At 43.4% G+C, this 14,959-nt stretch overlaps 1 protein-coding gene and 1 long non-coding RNA gene across 4 annotated transcripts in view; one reads left to right on the forward strand and one right to left on the reverse strand.

The window, feature by feature from the left end:
* Window positions 1-1,963: 1,963 nt before the first annotated feature.
* On the reverse strand, window positions 1,964-11,843 carry LOC134355495 (uncharacterized). The gene is made up of 3 exons (XR_010020099.1): window positions 11,727-11,843; window positions 3,015-3,152; window positions 1,964-2,072 (listed from the first exon to the last, which is right to left on the reverse strand). It is a non-coding gene; the product is annotated as an uncharacterized LOC134355495 (long non-coding RNA).
* A 44-nt stretch (window positions 11,844-11,887) lies between these two features.
* tfeb (transcription factor EB) overlaps window positions 11,888-14,959 on the forward strand; it is a 161,446-nt gene continuing 158,374 nt past the window's right edge. Inside the window, exon 1 of one of the 3 annotated variants that reach the window (XM_063065458.1) lies at window positions 11,888-12,037. The gene's annotated coding sequence lies outside the window, so the exon portion shown is untranslated. The remainder of the gene's footprint in view (window positions 12,038-14,959) is intronic. The other 2 variants (XM_063065456.1, XM_063065457.1) reach the window with 2 other exon arrangements.

The raw sequence follows: 14,959 nt of genomic DNA on the forward strand, positions 1-14,959 counted from the left end.
GTAATTCCAAAACATAAAAATAATTTAAAGAAAAAGATGGGAGCCCAGTTATGTGTCTAGTTTAGTTTATACTTTAAGTGAGGCGTGTGCCTATGACGTAGTGGTGTAATGACTTGTGCCATTAACTATTTTTACATATAACCCATAATGAATTATTTAAACAAATGAAGAATGCTTAATCTTACAATATTACTTATATCACTGCTTTCATTTTCTGTTCCTCTCTCCTCTCCCAGATAGAGATACCTTTGCCCAATCTATAGATGAGGCTGTGAAGGAAACCTTTACAATTCTTTCTTCATTTTGTATCCAAAAACAGGGTTTCTAGCATGAATCAGTAGTAGAACTCCTGGAGGATTCCCACCTCCACCTGTATTACCTTAGAAGGCAGGTTGGGCTAAACTGTGCATACTTTATAGCTACTGCCCATACACAGCTCTACTAATAGCCACAAATGAGGATTGTACTTGGGCACTTTCCAGTCCATACAATTCAGTAAACATTCATTACAGAAAAATCCATTCAATATGAAGTGCATTGAGATGCTTCCAAGCCACAGTCAATTTGATTTTTATGTACTATTTAATATGCTCGCAGGAAGAATGGAATTGCAGATTAATAATTCGTTTCGATAGAGCAGGCTGTTTGGGTGCAACCCAAGCATGGAATCAGGCCATAACAAAGACATACCCTGCACAGTCAACCCTGCAAGGCCCTATTCAAGGGCATCCAGAGGCGGGAGAAAAAAATTGACAGGCATGTCAGATTAGTCAGTAGCCTAGCACAGTTGTATTCACATCATCCAGCAGTCATGAAGGAATGGGCAAAATCCCTCTATTTTGCCAGTATCTCTCGAAGTGGCGACCTTCACCAATCCAGAAGGTCTGCCTGTCTGTCTATGTATCTATCTATTTATTTATTTATTTAGATACAGAATGGATTCGAGCTGCACCGCCCAGCAATTCCTTGATTTAACCCTAGCCTAATCATGGGACAAACTACAATGACCAATTAACCTGCCAGCCGGGTATATTTTTGGCTTCTGGGAGGAAACCGGAGCAACCGGAGGAAACCCACATGGTCACGGGGAGAACGTACAGACACCTTACAGGCAGCATCAGGAACTGAAGGCAGGTCGCTGGTCCTGTAAAGTATTGTGCTAACCATTACTCTACCATGCTGTCCCTTGGTGATACGGGCAGCGCGGTAGAAGGTGATAGCCCTTCTCAAGTTTTCCTGTGAATCACCCCCTCCGCCTCCCCACAGATATTCATAGTCACGTATCAGCCATACATTTTCCTGACCACTGCACTTGGATTAAATCCATGGAACTTCCTTGCTAAATGTTGAGAGAACACCAACATGGAGTCCATCACTTCCTCAAGGGGCAATAAATGCCAGATTTTCCAACGATGCTTAAGACTGAGTCATGAACACTTGTAAACAAAATGTGCTGACCCTTACAAAAATGAGAGAGGTGTTTAACAATTGTATTGTATGATGCTGCCCCCTATCCAGGACAGGCTGCATAAACACTGATGATTCCCTGATTTTTTTTCAATGAATATTTAATACTTTATGATTGCTCTCTTCTTATTCTCCTATTGTTATGTCTGGCCGAATGCTTTTGATAGCAACTGATCGGAGAACATCCTGCGTAAATCCTGGCCACTGCGTTTTAAAGGAGCTATCAGCTAAAGTCTTTCTGCTTCCCACCTTTCTCTCCGGGGAGCCTGGATTGTATGCGTTCGAATGGAAAAACACAGCAAAGCTCACATTCTCTCTGGATGTGCTTCCTCGTGCACTGAAACCTTTGCAGCAAGACTTCTGTTTGGCAACAGAACCTGAGCAATTGTCCTCACACGTGGAAGCATAAGGTGGAATACTGATCAATTTGAAAGCGCTTGCAAGGACTCTACAACTCAGGTTCTCAATATTATTTATTTATTTATTATTTTGTTTTTCTCTTTGTATTTGCATAATTGTTGTCTTTTGCACATTGGTTGTTTGTCCATCTTCGAGTGTAGTTTTTGATTGATTCTATTCTGTTTATTTGTATTTACCGTGAATGCCTGCAAGAAAATTAGTACATTACAAATCTGTACATTAGTAGTGTGCACACATTGTGGACACAACTCCATTGTTACTCATGTGGCTTTTTAAGATGGTACACTCTTCCAAAAGTTTGCGGCACTTCTACCCCAGACTTTGCTCCTCACTGTCTGGTGACAGGAGATTCTAGACTGTCCTGCTTCCCCACAATGCTGTGGCATTGGCTTCAGTGCATACCTCAGCGGCTACCTCCACTTGCAATGGACCAGTCAGCATTATTCCCTTTGCTGGAGGACCAACAAGTTTTGGTGCACCATCACAGGGTGGTTGATCTTCCAGTTGCAGTTTGTGTATGTGTGTGTGTGTTTGTGTATGTGTGTGTATGTTTGTGTGTGTGTGTGTGTGTGTGTGTGTGTCTGTGTCTGTGTCCGTGTCCCTGGGAACAGCCCATACATCAGAGGATCCGCTGCTCTGCAGCTGCTTGGGGTAAAATGTGGCAATGCACCCTGCATCCTTCTCCAGACGTACTTTGTCAATGGACAGCCTGCAAAGAGATCGGCATCCATCTTCTGTCTCTTGTGTTCTAAAAATTGATTTGTGTCAACTTTGGCCTAGTTTAGGCTTATGTAAAGCATAAAACAAAGAAGATAGAAACATTGAACAGTACAGGTACAGCCTCCATTTTTCTTTCATCCACAGGCCTATCTAAGAGCCTCTTAAATGTCTAATGTATCTACCTCTACCGCCACTTTAGAGTTTCTATGGTTCTGATGGGGTCTTTGTCTTGATCAATGACCACCTCCTTCTAGCCACAGCCACCTGACTGCCTCCAGAGGTTATACTAAGGTGTGAAGGGAATAGAACAAACTGGAGGCAGCAGCATGCCCCACAACTGTACAGCAGTTATTATAACACCTGGGCTCAATTCCGCTGCTGTCTATACGGAGTTTGCACGTTCTCACCATGACTGTGTGTTTCCTCCGCGTGCTCCGATGTCCACCGTTTCAAAGATGTACGGTCAGTAGGGTAATTGGTCACATGGGTGTAATTGGAGGGCACGGACTCGCTGGGCTTGAAGGGCCAGTTACCTTGCTGTCTCTCTAAAATAAATATAGATAACAACCACTCTGAGGTCAGAATTTGATCCAATGGATTTCTGCTGTGACAATAATTGAGTCTGTCCACTAGAGGGCAGGCTTACTTTATGTGGATAGTACCTCTAACCTCAGCTGTGCTCAAAGAGAGATGTGTCAAATGGGTATTTATTATTAGACATTTAAAAGTTTTAATTAAATATATTAATATATAAACATGGTGATGTTAGTTTCCTGTCACACTGCCGAATTGGTGATATTCTGTCCTGGCCTATATTAGAATTGATGAATAACTCACACAGACATGGTACTGTAGCGGTTGGTGTAAAGCTACTACAGCGACAGCCACGTCGATTCATTTCCCACTGCTGTCTGTAAGGAGTTTGCATTTTCTCCCTGTGACTGCGTGCTTTTCCTCCCAAAGGCGTATGGGTCATTAGTAGGTTAGTTGGTCACATGGCTGTAACTGGGCAGCGTGGGTTTGTTGAGCTGGAAAGGCCCTGTCACCGTGCTGTATCTCTAAATAAATGATAAGCAATAAATAAAATGCTGCACAGACTCAGCAGGGTGGGCATCTATGGAGAGAAATAAACAGCCGACATTCAGCCCGAATATCTTGTGTCTTTAGAATTGATTATCTGTGTTATTTCGAGCATTGCTCCAAACATTAAAAGTATAATCCCTGTGGCACCTTGCTGGAGAATAGAAGGATTAGTAATTGTGGCCTAACTTCTAAACTTTTCCTTGTCTCTCAACCCCCACCCCTTTGTGTCAGCTGTCCACGACGGCATTGGTGGAAATGACAACAGCACAGGCCGTGTGGAGACTAAATGCTGGGCCGGGCTTCCGACTGAGGATTTTTTTCATTGTGTTGTGCGGCACTAAAATCATGTCAAATAGACAGACTCGGGACCAATGTGGCTCGATGAGATGCTGTGGGCCTTACCTGCATTAAAAGATTACATCATCGTAACCTCATCCTACGTCAGGGCCCACATAGTCTTCATTCTACCTCTGCAATCAAGACAATTAGCTGACCTTGGTTTAAGGTGAGTGCAGTGGGACATGATGGTTACAGCACTGGGTGCCCCCAGATGCGAGCAGCACAGTCACACTACCTCGATGTCATTTTAAAAGTAATCAACAGTGCATTTAACGTGGATTTAGACAATTGTTTTGTAGCTATCTAGAAACATAAGGCAATATGAAAAAAAATAGCAGTGTGGATCCAAAACACAAGGGAGATCTCTAAGGATTTTTTTGATTTAGAAAAACAGCACAGTAACAGCCCTCCCAGTCCAACAGGCCCGATTGCCCAATTACACCCATGTTACTAGTCAACCCAAACATCTTTGGAATGTGGGAGGAAACTGGAGCACTTGGAGGAAACTCACGCGATTACGGGGAGAATGTACAAACTCCTTTCCAACAGTGGGGGAATTGAACCTAATTCACTGGCACTGTAATAGCATTATGCTGATTGTAACATTATGCTACGTATCACACTGCCCCTGGCTCCCTGACTTGCGAGGAATTTACCTACCACCCCACCAGCCTCCGCGTCCGGCACATAATTCTCCGAAACTTTCGCCACTCCAACTGGATCCCACCACCAAACACATCTTTCTCTCCACTCCACTTTCTGCTTTCCACAGGGATCGATCCCTACGCGACTCCCTTGTCCATTCATCCCTCCCCACTGATCTCCCTCCAACACTTATCCTTGCAAGTGGAGCAAGTGCTTCAGTTGCCCCGACACCTCCTCCCTCACTACCATTCAGAGCCCCAGACAGTCCTTCCAGGTGAGGCAGCACTTCACCTGTTAGTCTGTTGGGCTCATTTACTGTGTTCGGTGCTCCCAGTGTGGCCTCCTGTAGATTGGTGAAACCTGACGTGGATTGGGAGACAGCTTCACCAAGCATCTACGCTCCATCCGCCAGAACAAGCAGGATCTCCCAGTGGCCACCCATTTCACCAATCAACTTCCTAGCTCCTTGCTTCATCCCTCCCCTCCAAGTTTCACCCATCGCCTGGCATTTCTCTCTCCCCTCCCCCACCATTCAATTCTACTCCTCAACTTCTTTTCTCCAGTCCCGCGGAAGGGAGTCGGCCCGAAACGTCGACAGTACTTTTTTCTATAGATGCTGCCTGGCCTGCGGAGTTCCTCCAGCATTTTGTGTGTGTCGCTCAGATTTCTGGCATCTGCAGATTTTCTCTTGTTTGCTAGGAATTTAGCCATTTTCTATATTACGCTGAAACCATATTGGGATTATGTTTAGTAGGGGAATTTTAGTGGATTGCTGAAGGAAAAAACTAACTGGAAGTTATTTATTTAGTGAAGTACAAAGATCAGAAAGATTACAGGTTTGACTATACTAGAAGTAGTCCAATCACTCGAGTTGATTAACGTGTTCTCTTCAGGGGTTACTCCCTTCATGGAGAACACCAATGCATGGCTTTGTTTAATGTGGGGAGACAAATACATGGGCAGCTACCACATGGCCCTGACAGATCGGGGCCAGGGTCCAGTGGCTTGGAATGCAAGATCCCCGGGGAGTCTTCACTGCGGCAGCCTTCCTCCACCTTCACTGTGGTTGTGAAGTGTCGTCATCTTCTGCCAACTCCACTGCCGAGATCCTGGTTGGATCACTCTTTGGCTGGAACCTCCTCCTTGACCTTCCCACCGCGGGTGACCCTACCTGTACCTAAACAATGGACGGCACCGCTCTTAGGATCTCGCGAACTCTCAGGCTTGTCCACCATGATGAGGTGATGATCCTCAGAGAAAAGGTTTAACTGTACTTTGTACAGAATACTGGGATCTATGTCACTGCACAATCTCGTTTGCCAACACTGTGAAGGATTAGGTTGCTCATCTCTCCCATTCCCCCTGCTCTGCAATCCATTCAATCTGGGCAGGATGTAATTTTCAACACCGTGCAACAACAACAACCAACTTGATTTATATAACAGCTGCGGTGAGGGGAAAATGACCCAGGGCATATCGCAGGATCATAGCTCAAATCAACATTGATACGGAGCCACAAGGAAAGTATCAGGGAGAGGCAAGATCGATGGCACTATGTGTGGAGAGCTTTCTAACTGGCTGGATGACTGACTGGTACAGAGGGGCCACTGCACTGGATTGGAAAAAGCTGTGGAGGGCTGCAAACTCAACCAGGTCCACCATGGGCTGACCAGCATTCAGAATTGATGTCCATAGATTTCAGGAAATTACAGCAGTACATAAAGTTATGGGAGGCGTAGATAGAGGAAACAGTCAGAGTCTATTTCCTAGGGTGGGAATGTCAAATACCAGAGGGCAAAGGTTTAAGGTTAAAGGTTAATGTGGATGTACGGGGCAAATTTCTTTTTAATTCATTGACTGGTCGGTGTTTGGAATGTGCTGCTGGGAGAGTGGAGGAAGGAATGAAGAAGACACATTTAGACAGGCTGGGAACAAGATATGAATATACGTGGGCAGAAGGGATTGCTGTATTTAGATTGACATCATGCTTGGCACGTACATAGTTGTCTGAAGGGCCTGATCCTGCACTCCATGGTTCTGTGTTCTATATATTGCAGTTGGAATCGCTTTATTATGGTCACATGCACCGCCATACAGTGAAAGCAAGGACTGGAGTTTCTGGAATCAATTTGGTAGGCGGAGGGTAGACTCATTCCAAAGAAGAAGTTTTCTAAAGGGAGGAACGGGAAGCTTTTAAAAGCCAAAAAAAAAAGCAATAAGGAGACAAAAGATGAAATATGAAGTTAAAAAGAGGATACCAGAAGTTTTTTTCAGACATACATATAAAGATATCAGACCGGTGGAAAATGATGCTGGAGAGATAGTAATGAGGGACGAAGAAATGGCAGATGAACTCAATAAGTATTTTGCACCAGTATTCACTACGGAAGATACCAGCAGTTTGCAAGAAATTGGAGAGTGAGGCAGAAGTGAGCGTAGTCCTATTACTAATGAGAAGGTGCTTTTAGGAAGCTGAAAGGTCTTAAGATACATAAGTCACCTGGACCAGATGGATTACACTTCAGTGTTCTGAAATAGGCAGTTAAAGCGATTGTGGAGACATTAATAGCGATCTTTCGAGAATCACTTGATTCTGGAATAGTCCTGGAGGACTGGAAAATTGCAAATGTCACTCTGCCCTTTAAGAGAGGCAAAAAACAAGAAATTATAGCCCAGTTAGCCTGACTTCATTGGTTGCGAAAATTTTGGAGTCCATTATTAAGGATAAAGTTTCAAGTTACTTGGAGTCACAGGATAAATATGTCGAAGTAATCATGGTTTCCTTCAGGGGAATTCTTGCCTGATCAATCTGCTGGAATTCATTGAGGAAATAACAAGCAGGATTACGCGGTGGAGGTTGTTTACTTGGATTTTCAGAAGGCCTTCGAGAAGATGCCACATATCAGGCTGCTTAACAGGAGCACATGGTATTACAAGAAAGATAGTAAAGATAGAAGATTGGCTGATTGACAGGAGGTAAAGATAGAAGATTGGCTGATTGACAGGAGGCAAAGAGCGTGAATGAAGGGAGCCTTCTCTGTTTGGCTGCTGGTGACTAATGGTGTTGTGCAGAGGTCAGTGTTAGGACCACTCCTTTTGACTGTATGATCTGGATAGTGAGAAAGCAGGGAGTCTGTGAAAAGACTTAGATTAGATGAGTGGGCAAAGAAGTAGTAAACAGAATACAGTGTAGGCAAACATATGATCATACACTTTGGTAGAAGGAACATACGCATAACTATTTACTAAACAGGGAGTAAATTCAGAAATCAGACTTGGGAGTCCTCATGCAGGATTCTGTAAAATTAACTTGAGTCAATGGTAAGGAAGGCAAATGCAATGTTAGCATTATTTAGAGAGAACTAGAATATAAAAGCAAGTCTGAAATATTGAGGCTTTATAAGACCTTGGTCAGACCGCACTTGGAATACAGTGAGCGGTTTTGGGTCCCTTATCTAAGAGAGGATATGCTGGTATTGGAGACGGTCCAAAGTAGGTTTTATGAGAATGATCCCAGGAATGAAAGGGTTAATGTATGAGGAGCGTTTGAAGGCTTTGGGTCAGTACTCAATGGAATTTAGGAGAATGAGAGGGGATCTCCTTGAAGCGTATCAAATTTTGAGAGGCCCAGATAGAGAGAATGTGGAGAGTATGTTTCTTATAGGGGGGGGAGTCTAGGACCAGAAAGCACAGACTCAGAATACAAGGACGTCGCTTTGGAACAGAGATGAGGAGGAATTTCTTTAGCTAGTGGGAGATGTATCTATGGAATTTTTGCCACGGATAGCCTTGAAGGCTAAGTCATTGTGTATATTTAAAACAATGGTTGATAGATGTTTGATTAGTAAGGGTGTGAAAGGCTATGGGAGAAGTTAGGAGAATGGGGTTGAGACAGATAATACATCAGCCATGATTGAATGGTGGAGCAGACTCGGTGGGTCAAATGCCCTAATTCTGTTCCTATATTTTATGATCTTATGATATAAAATCTTGTTCCTATGTATCTAATCATTACACAATGCTTTAAGGTACAACAAGGTTAAACAATAAAAATGCAGAATGAAGTGTAAACACTGCAGAGAAAGTGCAATGCTGGTAAACGATAAGGTTCAAGTTTATAATGAGGTTGATTGTGAGGTCAAGAGTTCAATTTATCATAGTAGGGAACTATTCAATAGTCTTATTATCGTGCGGTAGAAGGTGTTTCAGAAAGGCAGTGTCCATTATTAAGGACCTCCAGCACCCAAGGCATGCCCTTCTCTCACTGTTACCATCAGGTAGGAGGTACAGGAGCCTGAAGCCACACACTCAGCGATTCAGGAACAGCTTCTTCCCCTCTGCCATCCGATTGCTAAATGGACATTGAACCCATGAACACCACCTCACTTTTTAATATATATTATTTGTTTTTTTGCACGATTTTTAATCTATCCTATATACGTATACGGTGATCGATTTATTTATTTTTCTCCTCTTCTTCTTCTATATTATGTATTGTATTGAACTGCTGCTGCTAAGTTAACAAATTTCACGGCACATGCCAGTGATAATAAACCTGTTTCTGATTCTTTGATGCTCGTGGTATGAGCTTTTAGGTTTTCGTATCCTCTGCCCAATGGGAGGGAGGAGATGAGTAAATACCCAGGGTGGGTGGGGTCTTTGATTATTCTGTATGGAGGAGAGGCTGGTTTCCGTGATACGTTTCTTACAGTCATGGGCAGAGCAGTTGCTGCACTAAGACATCATGCACCCAGAGAGGACGCTTCCTATGGTGTATTGATAACATTTGCTAAAGGTCGATGGGGGCATACCACATTTTTTTAGCATGCTGAGGAAGCAGAGGCATTGGTGATCTTTCTTGTCCATGGACCAGGACAGACTATTGATGACGCTCACTCCAAGGAACTTGAAGCCTACAACCCTCTGAACCTCAATACCATTGATGTAGACAGAAGCATGAGAACTGTCCCACTTCCTGAATTCAATGGTCAGCTCTTTTGCTTTGATGACAAGCTCTTTATCTCAGTCTTATATTCAGAATTATCATTATTTTGAGATGCAGCACACTACGGTAACATCATCTATGAACTTCTAGAATCTAGAGGTTGGGTTCCCAAACTTTTTTATGCTATGGACCAATACCATAAAGCAGGTGGTCTGTGGACCTTGGGTTGGGAAGCTCAGTTCTAGATGGAGTTCTAGACAGAATATGGCCATGCAGTTATGAGTTTACAGAGGGTAGAGTAGGGGACTGAGGTTGCAAGTTTGTGGAGCAGCGGTGTTTAGAGTAATCTTGCATAGGTTTTCTGATTATGGTTTGTTAGTCACACATTCGAAGTCCAGTTATAGACAGAGTCAACTTGAGAAATTAAGTTAGGAATAGGGCTAAGGTTCCCCCTCTGCACTGTTATTTGCCCCTCTAATTTCCCGAAACCTATGGACATCAGTTTTGAATGAAATCAATGACTGAACTTCCAGATAAAGAATTTCAAAAATTCAATCTCTGAGTGAAGATACTTCTTATATAATTTCTAGAAGGCCTACTCTATTGTACTCTACTCTATTTGAATTTGTGATCCTTCATAAATTCTATTAAGGTCCTGAGCCATGTTAAACATTTTCCCAAGTCCTTTCCACCCTGGGGAGAAATACCCTATTTTTGCCTCTCTTAACTTCATAAACCTCTGCCAGGTTATCCTTCAGCTCCCAATGCTCCAGAGAGTTTATCAAAACTCTCCTTATATCTGATTAATTTCAAACCAGGCTACATCTGCACTCTCAAACGGCTGCACCTTTTAATGAGATCACCTCTCATTCTTTTAAGAACCATGGTTTAGTCCTCAGTGTCTCACAAAGTTATAGGTTCTGCTGCCTGGAAGGGTAAAGATAATGGGAGGGCAGGGATAGGAACACATGCTTTCAAGTCCTCCCCCCACCCCCAGATCACACACCATTCTAACCTCAGAAAATAGCTGTCATTCATCTGTCATCACGGATCCAAAACCCTGACACTCACAGATGCAGAGGGGTGGGGGGTTGTCATGAGGGATGGGGGTGATTAGGATGGTTGGGGGAGGTTCAGTATTGAGGGAACACCTTCATTTCCCAGAATACATAATTCAAGGTTGACCAACTTCTCACAGAGTAATGAGGGCAATAAATATACTGCTTGCTGGTGCCACCCTTATCTCTTAAGAAAGTTAAGGAATTGTTTTTAAAACTTCATTTTCCATTTTGAGGCAATAAAAGACCCCAACTATTTATCACAGCTGAAATGGACTAAAGATTGAACATTTGAGAATGTACCGTGCCATGTTATTTAACACATAGAAGTAACTTAAATATCATTTAGTTGCTGATATGCTTGTGTTTCTACTATCTCACTTCTAAATTGCTATTTGCTATCAACTGTATTCTTCAATAATCAATTTACCATATTTAGCAATAATTCGTTAACTAATAATACTAATAGGAGGAAAATATTTTTTCATTCGTAAAGAGGTATCAAGTTATGATCATTGTGGTATTTTTGGACACACCTGGCGATGTTTACAGTATAACTCGCCGGACGGGACTGCACATTCCCATCCATTCAGTAGTAGTAAAGGAATCGTTCCTATTTGGTTCCTGGCCCAGTTCTGCGGTTACTTCGAGAGTCCCCCGTGGATCGAGGCTTCACCTCCGCGGATTTCTCACTTACACATCCCCCCTGAGAACATTGTACCAACACAACACACTCTCCAGATTTACGCCGATGACACCCGGCTCTCCCTTACTGTCACCTCTCTTAACCCCTTTACCGTTCCCAAATTCCAGACTAATAGTCTGACATGAAGTACGGAAGGACCAGGCATTTCCATGAACTAAAAGCCATTATCCTCAGTTCTGTCCCTTCAAAATCCAAATGCAACCGCATTACGACGCGGTTTTTCAATTCCTAAACTCTGGAATTTCTTCCTTTAGCACGTCGACCTTTCTTTCTCTCTCTCTCTCGCCTTTATTACCCCCGACCATACTTTTTTAAAATCATCCACGTGTGGAATCGGTGTTACCTTTTGCCTATTCACGCTCCGGTGAAATGCCTCCAAGCACTTCAGTACGTCAAAGACGCCACCTAATTGCGCCCTGTTATTGTTCTGTGTTTACTCTGCGCTACCACTGGACTACAATCCCCAAAATCCCTCGCCACAGCCGCAGCCGGGCTGTCAGTCGAGAGCGCAGGTGGCTGGAACTGACTCCGATCAGCTGGAGGGAGTGAAATCTGCGTCAGTTTCACTGAAAAACACACTATCCCCGGCCGGGTGCGACACGAATCAGAACTCCAGGCATCAAACAGCGGACCGGGAGTTTTCACCGTCAGTGGGTAAGTGATTTCTGTACAATTTAACAACAGTACTGAGAACAGAAACTGTTACATTCGCCACCCAAGCGACATTTCTGACTAATGCCGTTACAACATTGCCAGTGGGAGTAGCCTTTATATTTAGACCTACTTTTCTATTGCCTTCAACTGTTCCGCAAAATTATGGTAAATTTACAAATGAGATAGAACTCTTAGGGAGGGAGACAAATTTTAGAAACGGGCCGAATGCTTAACGTACAGGATACATATCTGTATCACCGCAGTTTTCAAAGAATTACAACGCGAGTGAAAGAAAGTTAAGAGAGGAGGAGATTGAGAAATGAGTTCCCCTTGTGTTGTTTCATCCGCTACTGTTTACAAACCCGAAAGCTGGAACGTGGACTATTTATATTCCGCAAGATGGCTCGCAATCGTCCAGGCTGTGGAAGGCAGCGACCTCTACAGATGTTACTCGAAGGAGACTTCGATAGAACTCAAGGACAGCCAGTTTGGAGATTCTGCGAATGACACAGTCCTCCCGCGCCCGCTCCGTCCCGCAAATTGCCGAAAGTTAATTTGATTTTCATTAAAATACCCGCTGTCAGAAACTTTTTTCCCCCTCCTGATGAAATATTTAGGTCCGGGCTGTCTGTCGGAGGTCACAAAAACGCCGGAATATCTTGCACGCTGCATTGATAATGAGATAAAAGCCTTTACAATTATTTAACAACTTTCACCATCTGAATACTTTTGAATGGCAGCCGGGACACTTTCATAAGCGAAGCAAACGCGACGACTGCACTTCACAGACCGTAGTTCACACATAGTCACGTGATTGGGGGGAACAAAAATAATTAGATTTAATTTCAGAAAACAATGTTTTGGGACAAAGTATACGTGCACTGCTTGACACACACCTAATACGTGAAAAATGATTTTTTTTGTGTGGACGAAATGATTGCTGCAGCTCTGCTTTATTTCATTATTATGTGTTTGTTGGTATGATAAGCGGTGAACTCGAATGAGTGGCGTGAATAGGAATTTCTGGTAAAAAAGACTGCGGTCTGCGTTATTGTAATTTAATCTTGGTGGTATCAGTTGAGCAATAAATATGGATCTGAACACCGGGGAGAACTGCCCTGATCTGGTAACAGTGCAGCGGGATTTGTTTTGTTTTGCGTCCAGCTTAGAAGGTTTCGGCTGAGTAGACAAGGGCGGCACAGTAGCTTGGTGGTTAGTACAACGCCTTACGGTATCAGCGACCCGGTCCTGTAAGGAGTTTGTACGTTCTCCCCGTTACCGAGTGCGGTTTTCTCCGGGTGCTCTGGTTTCCTCCCACAGTCCAAAGATGTGCCAGTTGGTAGGTTAATTGGTCTTTGTAAATTGTCCCGTGATCAGGCTGAAGTTAGACCATAAGACACAGGAGCAGAATTAGGCCATTCAGCCCATTGAGTCTGCTTTGCCATTCCATCATGGCTGATCCCAGATTCCACTGAACCCCATACACCTGTCTTCTTGCCATATCCTTTGATGCCCTGACCAATCAGGAAACAGTCAACTTACACCTTAAATCTACGCATGGACTTGGCCTCCACAGCTATCTGTGGCAGAGCATTCCACTGATACACTACTCTTTGGCAAAAAAAAATCCTCCTTACCTCTGTTCGAAAGGGTTGCCCCTCAATTTGAGGTTGTGCCGTCTAGTTCTGGATAAACCCACCAGAGGAAACATACTTTCCACATCCACCTTGTCTAGTCCTTTCAACTTTCAGCAGGTTTCAATGAGATCCCCCTATATTCTTATAAATTCCAGTGAGTACATGCCCAATCCTGCCAATCGCTTCACATATGCTATCCTCTTCATTCCTGGAATCATCCTTGTGAACCCCCTCTGGACTCTCTCCAATGACAACATATCCTATCTGAGATATGGGGACCAAAACTGTTGACAATACTCTAAGTGTGGCCTGACTAGTGTCTTGTAAAAGCTCAGCATTATCTCCTGGCTTTTATATTCTATTCCCCTTGAAATAAATGCCAACATTGAATTTGCCTTCTTTATCACAGACTCAATCTGTAAATTGACTTTCTGGGAGTCTAGCACGAGGACTCCTAACCCCCTCTGCACCTCTGATGTTTGAACCATCTCCCCATTTAGATATAGTCCGCACTATTGTTACTTTTACCAAAATGCATTATCATACGTTTCCCAACACTATTCCATCTGACACTTCCTTGCTCATTCTTCCAATTTGTCTAATCATGCTTCAATTGCATTGTTTCCTCAGCACTACCTACCACTCCACCTCTCTTCATATTATCTGCAAACTTTGCCACAAAACCATCAATTCCATTATCCAAATCATTGACAAACAATGTGAAAAGCAGTGGTCCCAATACTAACCCCTGAGGAAAACCACTAGTCACCGGCAGTCGACCAGAAAGGGGCCCTTTTATTCCCACTTGCTGCCTCCTGCCTGTCAGCCATTCCGCTATCCATGCCAGTATCTTTCCTGTAATGCCATCGGATTTTATCTGGTTTAGCAGCCTCATGTGTGGCACTATATCAAATGCCTTATGAAAATCCAAGTAAATGACATCCACTGCTTGCCCACCCTGCTTGTTAATTCCTCGAAGAACACTAACAGCATTGTCAGGCAAGATTTCCCTTTACAGAAGCTATGCTGACTTTGATTTATTTTATCATTCGTCTCCAAGTACCTCGAAATCTCATCCTTAATAATAGACTCCAACATTTTCCCAACCACTGCGGTTAGGCTAACTGGCCTATAATTTCCTTTCTTTTGCCTTTTTTCCTTCTTAAAGAGTGAAGTGACATTTGCAATCTTCCAGTCCTCTGGGACCATGCCAGAATCGAGTGATTCTTGAAAGATCATGACCAATGCGTCCATTATCTCTTCAGCAACCTCTCTCGGGATTCTG

The sequence above is a fragment of the Mobula hypostoma genome, chromosome 13 (assembly GCF_963921235.1).
Source record: "Mobula hypostoma chromosome 13, sMobHyp1.1, whole genome shotgun sequence".
Taxonomy (NCBI): Eukaryota; Metazoa; Chordata; class Chondrichthyes; order Myliobatiformes; family Myliobatidae; genus Mobula; species Mobula hypostoma.